Source organism: Planococcus citri, chromosome 4, assembly GCF_950023065.1.
Source record: "Planococcus citri chromosome 4, ihPlaCitr1.1, whole genome shotgun sequence".
Lineage (NCBI taxonomy): Eukaryota > Metazoa > Arthropoda > Insecta > Hemiptera > Pseudococcidae > Planococcus > Planococcus citri.
In genome coordinates, this window is record NC_088680.1 from 62,307,620 (window position 1) to 62,325,091 (window position 17,472).

Below are 17,472 nucleotides of genomic sequence, written 5' to 3' on the forward strand. Positions count from 1 at the left end.
ATATCGGCATTTTGACGCTCGCTTCATATTCGGTCAGGTCTAATGAATCGTCTATCATTTTGCTCGCCATTCTAATCGACAAATAGATATATTGTTGTAAATACTTGATTGGTTTATCATATGTATTGCCGTATTAAATTGAGTTACCTTATTCTGTAGATTGGAAAAGTTTGTCGTATTCGTTCGAATTAAATTCTTGAATTATCAGCTTTTTCTTCGGTCACACTTTTGTCGTTCTTCTTTGTTATTATCGTCAGATATCATTAAAATTTCACGTTGAATTAATTAAATGTCATCGCAAAGCACATTATGTCTTACTTATTTTCTTTACGGTTGATTACACAATGTGTTTCAATATTTTGTTTATTGTCTATTTCATCTAGAGGGATGATGTTGTGGTGAATATCTCGTTTGCCTATGTTTGGTGGGTGTGGTGTCTATGAAATAATTTGAATTTTGTTGATCTTCTTGATTATTTTATGTTTGGTAAATAAATGGTTAAATGATTCACAAACAAAATAAATTCTAACGTAATGACAATAATACATCTTCGGTTTAACAATAAATGAACAAATGTGGTAACAAATTCTTACGACTAAATCATATGTAGCGAACGTTACATGAAATGCCTCTTCTTCGGCTAAAAATAAAATATTTATTTTACAATCGACTTCTGTAAGTAGAATATCCGAATTTCTTCGAGTAGTGATTTTTTGTAACGTAAAATTTGATTCTTCCATTAGTATAAAGATAACCTAACAGGTGGTATGTTGAATTTTGGTTTAACGAGCCATTTGGATATATTCATCGTATAGTAAACTTCGATCCTTTTTATTACGTTAGTTACCTATGAATCTTTGGTGCGAGGTATTTTACAGCTTCGAAATATGCCTGCGGCATAATAAACACATTTCGGCGAGAGTCTATGAAAGTCGGTCTTGGATATTTGATGTTAAGTTCTTCTACTATTTCAAGATATTCAATTTTTACATCTGTATATTCTTTTCCAATATTTCTCCACCAGTCTTTAAACCACGTAATTTTTTTCTGCATTTCTTCATCTTGAAATGGTTCGATTGGCGGGAATACAATGATTTCTTTCGCTCCCATTTTGATGATTAGGTCCAATGTTTGTCGAGTGTTATTCAATGCATTTTGGTAAATTTCCGTGTCGATGTCGTGTAGGCCGAATGATATCATCACCTTGCTTGTAATATAACGTAGGTTTTCTGCTAATTGTCTTTTGATTTGTCCTGGAGACAAAGTTCCTCCTCCTAGTTCGCTACCGACGTAAATTGATTGCATAACTTTATTCTTGTGTAAACCTTGACGTACTGTGGCATACAAAAAACTGTCGCCAATTGTGAGGTAGTTGTTGATGTAAAATAAACGTATGATGTTTCCTTTTGGACCTTTGTGTAGATACGTAGATACGTAATCCCATTGACATTCGAAATGGAAGTCTTCTACTTCGTTACGTAATAGTGACTGATTAAACTGGAAGCCTCGCTTTTTGCAGTCTTTCATTAAAGAAAATACGTCGATTTCGATAGGCATCTGCGTCTTTACTTTACTGTCATGGAAAAGTATTCCTTCGTAGTACATCACCGGGTTGTAGTTAATATAACGTAATCGTGGCTTTTCTCGATTTTCTTCGCTTTTGCGTTTATGGTTTTCACGGCTGGATTCTTCGTCGCTATGTATTTTTCTTTTCTTACTGGATTCATGATGCTGTTTCGACGATGACGTGATTTCTTGTGAGTACCTTTCTCGATTTGTATTACGTGATTTTGTATACTCAGCGTTGAATTGTTGTCTTAATTGATTACATTCGCGTTCGGTTTCTTCCAACTTCGATTCTAGGTATGCAATTCGCTTTTCGAGTTTGATTTTCTCCCCTTCTTCGTAACGTAATCGTTCGTCTCTGTCTTTTAGCTTCTTCTCCAATTGTTGACGGTAATTCTCTTGGAACATTTTTTCTTTTCGGAAATCGTCTGCTAAAATCTTGTAACCTTTTTCTTTATTACGTAGCTCTTGATCGTTTAGGTGGAACCGTTTTTCCATTCGGGTTAGGTCTTTTTCCAATGTCGCGATTTTATCATCCTTCATTGCGATTGATTTTTCTAGTTCGATATTTCTTCTACCATATTCGGTCATTAGATTTTGAATTGGTTCGGCTGCTGACATTAATTCGCGGTATACTTTCGGCTTTACGTCTGTTGAACATTTTCACGTGTTTAATGTTGGTTTATTGATCATTTACTTTGGTATCTTAGTGATTGTTGAAGCTTACCTTCTCGATCCATTTCTTTGTCTCTGTTCATTTCGACACGATATTAAAATCGCCACTATAAACGATGTTACCGGTTAGAATACTCCAGTTATGGTTTAACACAGTGTTTTAATAATTTTTTAATTTACTTTGGTACAGCAATTACTCAAATTCGGACAAAACACATTCAACTAGTTGTTTACTTTTGAAATGTGTTAGAAGACATTTCTGATTGGTTTACGGAAAAGATCCCCACCACTGCCTTTCATGTGTTTTGGAAAATGGTTTCTCAGCTGATAACTACTTTGAATGTTTTTGTATGTTGCAATTTTTGTTTTACGAGTGGTTGTTGAAATTTGCAGTGATGAATTAAAATTTACTTCTCCTTAATTTGAGAATGATATTCGGCTTTTGTCATCTTTACCCAGGTTATAAATTGAACACGTATGTTATCAAAATAATTCGACACAGGTAAGGAAAATGATAATTTTATTCTTCTTCTTGATATAGATTATAACTAATAACTAAAATTGATATATTTCTTCTTATTACAGGTTTATCTTACGTAATGTGAATCGATATTTTCCCGGTGTCTTCATATCATCCATTTTACAAAGTAAATAAAACGTAGAGTAAACAGTTAGTAATTATAACATAAAGAGTAATGATATTTCTATTTCTAGATTGATTATTGAACTAAATTTATTACGTGAAAGTGATGAGAGATTTCTTTAGTCTGCGTGTGCAACAAATCGTTCGATTAAGAATAAAGCTATCTGTAGATGTGTTTCTGGTGACAATACTAGAGATTGAGACCCGATAACGTATTCTGGAATTTGCTCATCAATGATTTCTTCCAGCCCTCGTAGGTAGTGTACGATAACACCATCTGTTTGATTTTGTAGAAATGCCCTGTAGCAATTTCTCGCACGGTGATTAATTGATCCAACTCTTCTGTTCGGTATAGGTACTAGGAATATTTGATTAACGCCGCGGTAGATAAGATGTTTTATTATCGCCTTGATGTCGTCGTAGGTTTCATGCTTTCTTGCCGCATCGTCGATCTGCGCTTCGCCGAAAGAAATTAGAATCGATCGCGGTATTCTGATCAAATATTTGTCGATGTTTTCGATTAATGTTTTTCTTGTGATTCCGGTTCTGGATAATGAGTTAGTCCTCCATCTTTTTCTTCTTTCTTGGTTATTGGTAATCGCTAAATCCACTAAGTCGTGTACTATGCCATCGCCCATACACATGACGCTGTTTAGGAAGTAAGTCGTAGTGCTGCCAGATGGCGAATTTGCTAAGTATCTCGTAACGTAAGCGTAATCGTGATCTCGTTCGAATGAGTTGGAATCCATTAACGTCTGAGGTATTTTTGTACAGATATGTAAATCTAGTTCCCGGATTACTTCCATTACATTACGTAAAGTCCTTGGTAAGAAATGATGGCATTCGGCAAGTACGTTCCGATTGTCACAGGGTCTGTTTTCGTTACGTTGTGTTCTTGGTGCTTCTATTGATAATTGCTCAATCTGTAGTCGCAATTCGTTAACCGTATTAGCTTCTCTACGTTCAGTAAGTAAGTTTCGATGATTAGCTTCGTGAAGCTCTATCATTAGTTGACTTCTCTCTCTGCGGATGTTTGTATGTTCAACATGTAGTTCAGACAGCTGTCGCTCGAGATCTATCATGTTTTCTAGGTACTCCGATTCGTCGATCAATAGAGGAAACCGTTGCACTGTAAAAGTCACTGGATAAATGGTTCGATCATCCAACTGCCCAGTGCACATAGGCACCATACAAGGCGTAGGAATGCGGAATTCAGGTCCGAAGTCATAAATTATTTCCTTACGGCAACGTTCATGAAGCACATGAGAGCATGATGAAGTCCTCACGAGTGCTTGAGTTGGCAGGAGGGCAAACTTACAAATGCCACATGTTGGAAGCGAGATGGAATAATCATTCGTCGAGTTGTCAGCCATCTGTGGATTTACACATGCGGTCAAACTTCCATAACGTAATTGTGACGATGTTAATTATATGTATATGAGATTACGTTACCTTGATATTGCTGGAACAATTTACGTAAATAATAACGAACTGGAAACTGGAAGAATTCTTCGCAAGTGAAATTCAACACGTTCAATCGGTATTACGTAAGTGAGCACCAAAACAAAATCAATTTTGAAAAATTCACTCAGGTTTTCGCACGGACGAATATAACTTGATGAAGTTAGTACGTTGAGAGTCAGAGAGGATTTTAACAACGAGATAATTGATAGCTAGAAACCGCTTTCTGTATTGTTTGGTTGAAACATGCGCAATACTTTCATCATAATTTAGTTTTTTATTCCGTTTTCGTAGGTTGTATCTTTGGTTAGCAGTGGACTTGATCAAGTTTCGTTCTGTGTCGTTTTTGACAACTTCTTTCAGGATTGAGTCAAATTCAGCTTGCTTATCAGTCGACAGATTATTACGTAAGCTTCGTTTTATCATTTTGAATTCATCGTTGTTATTTTTGGCTTGTTTGGTTGAAGATTTAGCAACAAATTCCTCTAGTAGTTCTTTTTGGTTCGTGAATTCCAGCATTTTTTGCTCCAGCGTTCTGTTATTGAACTTCGAACGGAGTTTAGGTTCTTTACGCAGCATTTCTTGTTGATGTAACGTTAGGTAAGATATAATTTGTCGAACGCTTATCAGTTTCTTATCTTCGCTAAATTTGATGTGTACTAATTCATAACAATTTTTTCCAGCACGTACGACGATCAGATATGGACCAGAACGTTTTGTGTACAATTTTTCGGTTGTTCCTTTATCCGATGAAGATTGCTTGTGATTCGTGATCATCACCAGTTCACCAGGTTGGTGTAATCGTAAATCTCCTCGTTTATCATTGAACTTTTGTTCTTCTTGTTGTCGTTTTAATTTACGTTTTTCTGTGTTTAGATTGATTAGTGCTTGATGATCTGTCATCTCATCAATCCTTGAATCGTCAAAATCATCTGTATATACAGCTTTACGAGCCAACTGATCAGCTATGCAATTTCCGTAGTCGGTCTGTCTTGCATACGTATGGTGGAGTTGGAAATGTTCAAATTGTATCTTTAATGCTACGATTTCTTCAAATAATTCTTTATGATACACAGGTTTGTTTGACGAATTTTTCCATTGATTAGCTTTCCATTTATTGTATTCTGTGTTGATTGCAGTAGTAAGGTATTGCGAATCCGAAAATATCAATAGTTTGGTGACTTTATTACGTAACATTATTTCCATAGCCGTTTTCAGTGCTATTAATTCGGCTAAGTTATTCGTGTTGATGTATTTTTCGTGATTGATTCTTTCAGATACGTTTTTAGTACCTTCTGGATGCCAGCAGATTCCGATGCCGGCTACTGCGTCTTCGCTTCCGTTATCAGCGCAAGCTCCATCTACAAAAATCCACACATATCCATCGCTGGCAATGTATACATCATTTAGCATATCTAATGGTGTTTCCATAAGCTCAGCACTGGTTACCGAAGGTAAAATCTTTTCTTTAATTTTACGTCTGGTAGCTTTTAATTCAAATTTGGCATTGATGGGTACATAATTTACAGGTAGGCCGGTTTCAAATTCTGGTAATTGCCACAATTCATCTGGGATTATTTCAACTTCATTTGGACGATGATTAATTTCATTTTCGATGGTTTTGATATGCTGATGCCAACCATGGTGAGTGTAAGCTCCATCACTATCAAGGTTGATTTTTACTCGAAGATGTTCTCCAATTAATCTCATCGTTCTTTCTACAATATTCGATTGAGGATTATATGGAGTTGATTTTCCATTTTGTATACGATAACGTTTGAGTAACTTCTTCCAGATATTGTTCTTGAACTGTACTGCATTATCAGTGTTTACTTTTCGTATTTTATGTCCTAACGTAATGATTTCTTCAATAACTTCTTCCATGGTATCGGCTACTGCTTTTTGTTTAATACTAATTAGTAACCGTAACCATATTTTTCCAGAGAAAACATCCTTGGCTACGAATACGTATTTTGGTTCATCTGACTCGTTGGCAATAGGACCTAATAAATCAACTGATAAGACGTCTGCTAGTCGATATGCGTTAACGTAAGCAAATTCAATTGGTTTCTTCATACCGTAATTCTTATTTGCTTTACAGTATAAGCATGCGCTAGTAAGGTAACGTACGTAATGTTTTGAGTTCGCAGAATAGTACATTCGTCGGAATAGAGTGTCCAGTTTATTCGCACCTACATGCCCAAATACTTCGTGTAGATGTGTCATCGTATCAGTAAAAAGTTCATCAGGGAGAACTGGAACTACTGTTTCGTCTTTGTTATTGAACATCAAGATTTCTTTGCCGTTTTGAGTATGTATTGAGAATCGCATAGCTAATCTTTTCTTAGCTTCTAAATCACGTTGGTTTAATCTTTCATCAGGGACTTTTAATCGATACGTTATTCCTTTGCAAGTTTTGTCCTTCTTTTGGAATTGATCAATTTTACGTAAGCTTGATATGAGACGTTCTCTGATTTTATCTCCAACATTTTGTTCGATAGATACTAAATTGGCAAAGTTGCAGTAATTTAACGTAATTTCAGGAGCTTGAATTCCAAACCAGCGTTTATGTTTCTTACGTAAGTCGTAGATCAAATTGTAACAGTTTAGTTGTGTAATCCAAATGGCCGCTTTTCGGTGTATTTCGGCCATTACTTCAAAATTGGCTACGATTGATTTTAAGTCACTTCTTACATGGATTGTTCTTCCATGTAGCCACAGTTGGAGTTTGCGAATTGTTTTTGTTAAGTTATACATCTCACGTTCGATTAACGTATACGATTTTTGGTGTTCCTTAAAGCTGAAGCTTGTAAACATAACGATCTCGTCTTGACCTTCTACAGTTTGGTATAATACTGCGTTCATCCCATCAGATGACGTGTACGTGTCTAGGTATAAATCGTATCCTTTTCGAGGTGAAATTAAAACAAAGTCCTTGATGTATTCTGCTCTCAATTTTTCAAAAGCTTCTTCTTGATCAGGTCCCCAGACAAATACTTCCCCTTTTTCGGTTAGTTTGTAAAGATTACGTAAAATTTGCTGATAGCAAGGAATGAAACGCCTGTAGAGTCCTGTTAATCCAATTAGTTCTAGTACTTCGTTGGCATTTTTCAACTCAAATTTACCGGTTTTTTTGTTTGTATGTTTTTCGACATACTCTAAAAATTTCAATATTTTCTTCGATTGTTTCTTGATGATGCCTGGTTCCAAATCAAATCCTAGATGATCCGTTGTTCTTCTGAAAAATCTGGATTTGGTGGCATTTAGTTTGAGTCCATTCTTACGTAATATTTCAAAGACTTCAACCATTAATTCCAACATCTCCTCGAAGGTATCTGCACGAAGTAAGATATCGTCGACGTACTTGGTTATACCCTTTCTGTCTGGAATGATATCATTAACAAGATTTACGAACAACGCAGAAGATATTTTTAGGCCGTATGGGAGTCTTATGAATTGATATACTCTACCATCGATTTGGAATGCGCAGTATTTACGAAAATGTTCCTCAAGTACTATTTGCCAAAATCCAGCAACAAAATCTAATGTACTGAAAAATTTGGCTTCCGCATATTCCGTTATAATACGATCCAAAAGGCCTGCTTCGTTGTAATTTTCATTTAAAATTGGGTTGAGATCCACCGGATTTAAACAAATCCTCATTTCACCGTTCTTTTTGATATTGATTACGATAGGGTTGATATATCTCGAGTTGGAAGGTTCTATTACGTCAATTGCTAGCATAATTTGAATCTCCCGTTTAACAGCTTCCATCATTTTTTTCGAGGGATTGTATTTTCCACATTTATAAATGATTTCTTTTTCGGGTATGTTAAATTCCAATTTTTCCTTTTTTCCTTTGAAACGACCTGGAAATTTACTGAAAATGTCTTTAAATGGAGCTAAAATATTGTACGCATGATCCGCTTGTTGAAGAGTGATTCGGTTCTCAGATACAGCTTCATCTAAGTCAGCTCGTAATCGATTGAGATAAATTTCTGGACCTGTATCAGTAACACCCTCAGGCAGCTTATAATATTTTCGTAACGTATTGGCTCGATTCAATAGCATGTAAGTATCTGGAAGATAAGATTGTTGAATTGATACATGATTTAATTTCAATTTCGTAACGTATTCTTCTGGTTTTAGAAAAGGTATTGAATCAATATCATGTTTTGGTGTAGGCTGGCAGTAAGCTACTCCTTCGTGTATTCTAGGATCAATCCCGAGTTGAATCATCGTTTGCATTCCAATTAAGAATACTTGATTACAATTTTTCATCACGTAAAAGGGAATTTTCAAGGTGTGTTTGCCAAATCGTATGGTTGGTACCAATGCGTAATGAGCAGTTTCTACGATTTGTTCATTTGCTAATACACAACTCACTGGTTCAGATAATGGAATGTAATCCATATCTTCGGAGTGATTTTCCATCAAATACTTAGCCGTTTCTTCAGAGATTACGTTAGGGGTTGCCCCAGTGTCGAGCTGTGCGGGATAACTACCTTTCCCAATGCCTACACTGACTACTGTTGTTTTGATCTCTACTTCGGTTCGGTTCAGTTGAGATAACACGGATTGATCATTTTGAGCACCTTTTTGGGTAATATTTAGAATATAATTGATGTTCGAATTGCGGTAATCTAACGTGTGTTCATTATGATTTTTCCATGGAATTTCTCCATCGCCTTTTCTAACGCTGCGATAGTCGTGAATTGTAAAGTTACTCGTGCGATGAATGAATGATGATAACAGATCTTTAGAATCAACGGTATGGTAATCCAATTTTTTACGATGTCTGCTTAGGGCTACTATTACGTGGGATAAACTTTCATAAACAGGATTGCGTTGTTTATTGAGGCGTACGATAATAACGTGATCATTTTGTTTACCTTGATACTCGTGTATCGTATTGACTTTGAACTTTCTATTTTCCAATATAGCTTTTTCGTGTTGCGTAAAAACAAGATATTGTGCCCCAGAGACCCGTGGAATAGTGTCTACTGAGTAGTAATCGAAGATTTCCATCTCAGAATGAACCACAGATGTTGAATACATGCCGCCATCGTATAAATCGGTGAGTAATTTAGCTGTAGTAAGTGTACATCGGTAAGATGTTGATAGATGTTCTTTTTCATCAATTAATTGATTGGGTATTAATTGGTACTGTGTTTTCCTCAAAGGTGAACGGTTAATGTATTTAATTTGACGATCATCTCCTATCAACACCGCGCGTTTAGCTCGTGACTTCATCATAGCGAATAAAACTGCACCGTAATGAACTAGTAAAGCTTCATCTATGAAGATACGTTTGTATTGATAATCATTCCCATGCATTAAATATGAGTCAATAGTTCGATAATTACGTAAAAGTTCGACATCATCTATTGATAGTCCCCATTTCTTAGCTAATCGGTTACGGAAATCGATAGCAGCTTCTTTAGTTGGAAATAGTACTAAGTCGGATCCATCGTGGAGTATTTTGCTCAATATGTACGTCGTTTTGCCACAACCTGCTACTCCTTGAACTAATTTGGTGTAAGGTAATTCAAAGTCGTTGATATTGATATTTTTACACTTAAGATACAGGTCATAATCACTTAAAACTCTTGATTCTTTCGTTACGATTAAAGTTTCAGAAGCTGGTATTCGTTTGTTATCTTCAAGATCTTTCGATTTAATGAAACGTTTCCCGTCGTGCTTGTATTTGTGGTCGATTACGTTAGAAGATGGTACGTGTGTGAAGAAACCGTCGGAGTTATCGTAGATACCAATTTCCAGATCATCAATGTCGACTAATTTTTCGATATTATCTTCATCAGTGTTTATGATCTTGTTATGGATTCGTTTTGCGTTAAGATGAGCTGTTTTATACGTGTGATACCAAATTGCTAATTGTTCACGTGTTGCATTGATAATGTAGTCAGATTCATACTCGGGTTCAGGTATAGGTGGCCGGAAATCAATAGTGAAAGCGTTTGCTGGTAAATCAAACGTTGGATCGTAATTATTAGGTTTTGAATAATCGTATTCCTTAGGTCTATTGGCTTCAAATAACTCATTGTAGATGGTTCTGTCTTTTTCAGAGGTATTCATGGATTTGGGACGAATAATCACCGGACTGGAATCAGAAGCTACATCTGTGAAAACTTCTTTCAACTTCTCGTTCAGTTGCTGTATTGGATAGAATATACCGGCATTGTTTTTGAAGAATTTCGTTATATCAGGCTTTACGTTACCATGCATATCTTCATCGACGATATAACTACCATCAATGGAAGGATGTGGATTAACTGATGTGAAAATTAATGAGGTTTCGAAAATGACCCGTACATTACGTAACTTTGATAAAGCAGAAAATAACTTCTGAAATGCATGCCATCGTGTGGTTTGTACATGATGCAAGTTGTTCTTTGGTGGTAAAACTAATGGAAATAGAACAATAATATCTTGGAATTTCTTATCGATGAGAGTAGCCATTAATTGATCTGAGAGTTTAGCAAATTGACTGAAATCCACGAATTTGCTATTTAATTCGCGTTGACCAAATGAAATAATAGCATGTTTTTTATTATATTTGTTGTTCTTGATTTGGTGTAGTAAATCGCGAATTGCAATGTCGTTACGTAAAATCGAAGAAGACGTAATATCGCATTCGGCTATTTCAGATAATTTTTGAGCTAAAGAATCCCCGAAAAACTCGTATTCCGAAAATGGGAATTCTTTTTTCTTACGTAATGTGTTATTTATTCTTGATCGTTGTTCCCCGTCCCCTCCTCTGCGTCGGAGGAGTCGGAGTCTTCCCCGTTTTTTGAACTTTCATCATTTTGGTGTTGTTGGAAATCGTCTCCGTCATTTTGTGTTTGAGAGGATGACGGCTGGGAGATTTCCGTGTGATTAACTTGTGTTCGAAACGGTTGAGCACCAGAATTTCCTGCCGCTGATTGATTGGATGCCCCAGTGGTGTTCTGATTAGGTTTGGAGTTGGATTGTAAATCTTTGCCGAATTTATTGAATTTCTTGTTTTTCTTAACAGGCAGAATTGGGGTAGATTGGTATAGTAACGAATTGGGTTGTCGTAACGATGTAGGTAACTGTCGAATAGTTAGATCTCGGATACGTTTTTCGAATGCTACTCTATTGCAAGTGATTTCAAGACCAAAATGATGTTGCATATTGTTAGGTACAACTGAATGTAGGGTAGAAATAAGATCGTCATCGGTCATATTAGTATCTCCCAGGATAGTGTACCATTTTAGAAAATCTAGAGCCCAGCTCTTAGTTGAATCAGTAGCTAAATTGATTGTACGGAAGTGTGCTTTTGCACATTCGTGTTGTTGTTGATTCCACATAGTTAAAATGAATGACGTACGATGATTATAATAAAAAGAAAATGATCTTTTGAGTGAATCTTTCCAGTTGATGGCAGCCTCACTAATTAAAAGTTCGTTGAAAAATTCAATATATTGAGAGTTGGATGCACCTTTATTACACATTTGTTGTTCAAATTTGAGGACAAAGGAAATTACTTCAAATAAGTTGGTGTTGGTCAACCTGTGTCTGTTGTCGAAAATATTCTTTGATTTCAATTTATAATTATTTTTCTCTGCAATGTCTAAGTCATAACTTAATTGCCGTTGCCTGGGATTAGCGTCAGGTGTCTTCATGAGATGATTCGTCCCAAGTTGGAATTCCACAATTTGTTCTTCTCCATTCGATTTTTTATAAATTAATCCCGAATTATTAATCATACTTTCCATAACTTCCTTTGTCTGAGCTAACCTTCCACTTTCCTTAAGAATTTCAATACCTGGTGGAGTTTGATCTTGAGTTAAATCAACCACATTATTGACGGTGTTAACGTTATTAGGAGTTGATACATTAGTAGCAGTTGGTGTAATGTTTGACGTAACGTTAGATGTCGTAGCGTTTGATGGAATTGTATTATTGTATACTGGTGGCGGTTGTGGGTACATAATTGCTGGAATTGTGGGATTGGTAGTTTGAGGTTGTGGAGTAGTCGGCGGTGGATTAGGTATACCATTTGAGGTAAATAATGGGACTGGACTAATCTCATTGAAACGTCTAATCATGGGTTGTAGGACCTCATAAGTGTCAGCTGCAGCATCCAACAAATCTTCGCACATAGGTCTGATTTCTGCCATTTCGTCCGTAGCAGCAAGGCCCAATCTCATACCACTTAATGCTACATGGTTAATGTGTTGTGTTTGTTTATATGATTCGTGAAATAAATTCTTTATTGTACGGGTATCTTTGATCATGGCTTCGCGAAAGTATAGAAATCCTCTTTCGATTTGGGTAGATAGTCTCTTATATACATCTTTAATATCCTCTCTAGTGTCTGACAATTCCTTTTCAAGAGAACGTATCCGCAATTGCATATCCTCAGTAGATTTGATACGATCCTCATTGCATTCTAATGACCATTTGATATGATCTTGTAGTTCAGTATTCTCGGTTGGAGTCGGAACCGTTATTTCAACGCCATCAAATCCCATTGAATGATCAAGAGCATCAAAATTATAAACTCGACGTACTGCCTGGCCTTCTCTCCTAGGAGGATCTAAAATAGCAGCTATTGATAAATTTTTGTTGGAGACATCCTTGCCTATGTTTTCACACGCAGCCCTATTGTCAAAATCACACCACTGCAGAGTTTGCTCAAGTGTAAAAGCACTTTCTTCTCTTTCCTCTTGATCGGAAATATTAGGTGGTGTAGCAGTATGTTGTTGCTGAGGAGGTTGGTATTGAGGAGGTTGACTCTGTGGGCGTCTATTCATGGATTCGTGTAACTCTTCTAATAAACTATTATGTGCACGACTGGTACGAGATTGTTCTTCTTTATTACGTAAGTTTAGAACTTTAGAAACGTTTTTTCCTATTTTATACCCTCGAGCTGATACAAACCTCGCACAAGCTTTCGTAACTGGAAGATCTATAGTTTGATTGACGGCTTTCAGATCTTCGCGATACTTTGTAAAGTTACGTGATTTAGGATGAAAGCGATGGCCCTGACCATTCACTATGCGTTGATTGGTTGGTTGAGGTTGGGTGGCTTGGTCGGTACTTGTATTCTGCCCCTGAGTACTCGAACTCGTTTGTATATTTTGAGTTGAGGTACCAGGTTGAGAAACAACTGGGTTCGGAATTACAGTAATATTGCCAGTTTGGTTGCTATTTGAGTGAATCGAATTATTGGCTTGACTCGGAGTTTGGCTTGGAGGATTAGATTGAGCAGTGCCTCGAGCTGGCTGGACCGACTGAGAATTACCTTGAGGAGGAGCCATGTATTGGATTGGTTGAGGTGGACCATAAACCATAGATTGATTTGGAAAGTAGAAACCGGGGGTTCCATATGGTATCGGAGGTTGACCATTCGGAGGCATAATCTGAGTGGAACTCGCAAAGTATTGAGGATGAGGCCACTGAGTCACGTTTGGATTGAAAACTTGAGGTTGAACATAGTATCCAGACTGGTTTGGATTGACTGGAACGTTACCTTGGTTTTGACCATTGGATTGTCCGCTGACATTTCCCACGTTATTAGATTGGTTGGAATCCATTTCAATAATTGAACCGTTTGACTGGAACTGGAATTGAACTGGAACGCAATTAATTACGCAAGAGACACAATGTATCTGTAACAAAACTAACGAAAAACGTAAGTTTGGAAGTATAACGAAAGCAAATGCTAAGTTACGCAAAGTGAAACGATATTGAGAACTTCTTCATACGAGAGAAATAGACATAATGATTCGCATATCGTATCGATTGCTCGGAACTCCGTTGAAAGTGAGAGATAAATTATCTTGGAGGTGGGGATTATAGGCCAGAGTACAATGCCTGTAGAGTTAGTATTTTCCCATAAAAACTTGAACACAATTTCTATTGTATTAAATTCAGCAAAAATCACGTTCCTCCGTTATCATGTAACATGTTTGAACGTAATTCCGTTGTAACAATGCTGAATGCTCGAATGTAATCGCCGACTCGTAGGTAGGTACCTACTTCGCGTTGTTGAACACATTGAAATAATGTAATGTCAAAATTCCCATCTATTTATAGGTCGAAAATGTTCGTGCAGTAAAGTGCAAATATGAAACTTGCATTTTACTGCCATATCACTGCTTGATAAATAGGTAATGGACTCGCAGTCCTATCTTCTCGAAACATGAACTTTTCTCGAACTGATGAAATAACTGGTTCATTTTCCATTACGTAAAAATACATATGAAATAAATGCGAACCATAAATGATACCATATTTCCATCCATTGACTGTTGGATCAAATCCTTACGTAAATGACTTCTTTATGGTGATTTATGGTCCAAGAATCTTATTGAATAACATCTTATGAACTAAACACACACATGTGAAAAGTAGGTATGGGTGTTGAAGTTGACCTTGGTTGATGGTATTTGGCCCTTGGGTCTTCGTGATTTTTATGGAAATTTTATGGCATTTATGGCACTCGAGCCCCACGTTGGGCGCCAAATGTAAAGACTGTTTTTACCTTTTATTTGCACCTGCGGTGCTAATGTCTTACATGGTCTAACTTCACCCTAACGACTTAGTTAGACCTATACCTAGTGCTACGCACAGATAGGCACTGGCGATTTACCGCCTCGTATACCTACTCTTCGGAGATAAATATGATATGAGAAATTATACACATAGAATAATATAAATGAATACTCGGACGACTATAACGTTACATTAGCTTTATTGGTTATTAAGCATTAAATGTAAATAGTCTGAATATATTACGTAAATAGAATTACGATTTGATTTAAAGGAAGCGAGTACATGTAGTCGCAAATGTGTGTTGAAAACACCACCCAGGGACAAGGGCATTCATGCCGGATAGGGCAGGTCCAGTATGAATGACTCTAAAAAGAGAATTTAGAGATGCTGCAGTTCATCTCTTGAGTAACCACGATCCGATCCGATAGTCCATTACGTAAAAGATATTCCATATCCCAGTAATTATAAGGTGGAAAGTACGTGCTCCATACGTCGAACGTACTGATAGGGCTCCGCACCTCGACCTATCTATCGAATGGAAACTAAGCTCTCGCTTAGTGAGTCCGTGATTGACTGAAGTTATGATCGGATAACGTGAAACACTTCACTAACGCGAACTAAACCGCTAGATAGCGTGGTTACGTAAGAGAATTGAGCAAAAGGTAGAAGGAGAACAATTTTCCCTCACCTAAGCGACGGAAAATGGCGCAATTCCTCCCTTTACACGAGGTGAATTTTGTTACGTTTTTATAATGGAATCTTCACACTCCGTTAACACAGATTGAGCTGAAGTTTGGCTCACTTAGAGTTTGTCACCCAGACCTATTAGGAATCAAATTTTGAGCAACTGAAATTGATTTTTCGATTTTTATCGAATTTTTGAAAATAGCACTTCTCCAAATTGGAAAAAATGAGTAAAAAAAATCGAAAATTTTTAATTTCTCTGAAATTGCGATATAAGATGTACTTCGAGTTGATATTAGTCTATCTAGACATAGATATTGGCTACTTGGATGACCCGGAAGGTGATTGAGAGGTTCCCAAAATTATTCAATTCAATTTCTCAGTTATTAAAAATTTTTAAACATAGAAAAAATTGACAAATCCGATCCAAATAAGGGTTTGGGCGTCTTTCAAGAAATTTCGAACAAATTTCGACCAAAATTGGCCAATTTAGGAGGAAAAAAATAAAAATCGTGAAAAAACAGTTCTTTTTGGATTTTTGAAGGTCTTTCATCTGCATAAAAAATCCTGAAAAAGTATAATATTGTGCATCAAGCTGAGATACGTGACTTACATTTTTTAAATAATTGCATCTCTGAAAGAAAAGATCAAAAATACCGTTTAATATCAGAATATGCGCATTTTGCCCCGGAGATACGCTTGAAAAAATTTCAAAAAATTTCCATAAATAGCTCTTGGAAGTGTCCAACATTTCCTGCAAGTTTCAAAAAAATCGAGTGAAAATTGTAAAAGTTTTAAATTTATTTAAACTACAAATTGCCATGTTACTTCATTTGATTAAGGGCTTAGAACTCAGAGGTTTGGAACCATAAATGAACAACTTCTGCTGGATATGTAGTTTCAAAATTCGAAGATGGGACCAATTCGCCTATTTACCCCCCCCCTCCTCCTGGCTCTTTGTTAGAAAAATTGATGATTTGGGAATTTTTTTCAAATTTAAAAGTTTTTAAGCAGTAGAAAAGAACACTTTTAAACCTGTCACTTTGGTTCTACGATTTTCCAACATTAATCGATTCAGAAGATATCGAAGTTGATTACGAAGCCTTCTGAAGCGATTTCATATCGCTGGAGAAAAATCGACATTTACTAGAGATTACAGATTGCCGCAAAAATGGTGACAATCAAGTAATTTCAAGGAGAGCAGAGATGCGATTTTCAATAGGTGCATAAACTGACTTTTAGATCTTCATAATATCTAAAAAAAAATCAATACATCAATCAATAAACTATTTCTATAATTTTTAAACATTCGCCAAAAATTCACAAATCAACTTTGCCAGCTAAAAATTTGGTTCTGAGATTTAGGGTCAAAAAGTAGTCAATTTTTGAGTGGAAAATAGCAAAAAACGTTAATTTTTGACAAAATAGTCAAGAAGTGCCCATTTTTAGTACAATTGTTGTAAAGTGTCCATTTTTGTCAAAAAGTTTCCGTTCCTGGTAAAATTTGCCACAAGCCGCCAATTTTTGCAAAAATTGTCAAACAGTCCTGTTGTTGCCAAGATTACTCAAGAAAATCCTATTTTTGCTAAAACGGTCAAAAAATTCCCATTTTTAATCAAAATGATCAGAAAAAGCCAATTTTTGGTGAGTTGATAAAAAATTGTAATGTTTTTTCGTCAAAATTCTCAGGAATAATTTTCCAATAAAATAGTCCAATGGTCACAATTTTTTCTAAAATTGCTAAGAAACAGCACTATTTTTGCCAAGTTTACATTGGAATGGAGCTACCTGCCAAGTGCCATTTAATTCTTTCTTCCAGAGCTCTTCCTCCTTTTCGGCTTGACCATTTCAATTTTTATGATCATTGAAGAAATGTAGACCGAAAAGTGCAAGAAGAT

General features: G+C 36.2%; 1 protein-coding gene across 2 annotated transcripts in view; it reads left to right on the forward strand.

Annotated features, from left to right (window-relative positions):
- The window catches only part of LOC135845021 (uncharacterized), a 47,102-nt gene that overhangs the window by 18,525 nt on the left and 11,105 nt on the right, over nucleotides 1-17,472 (forward strand). The window lies entirely within an intron of this gene.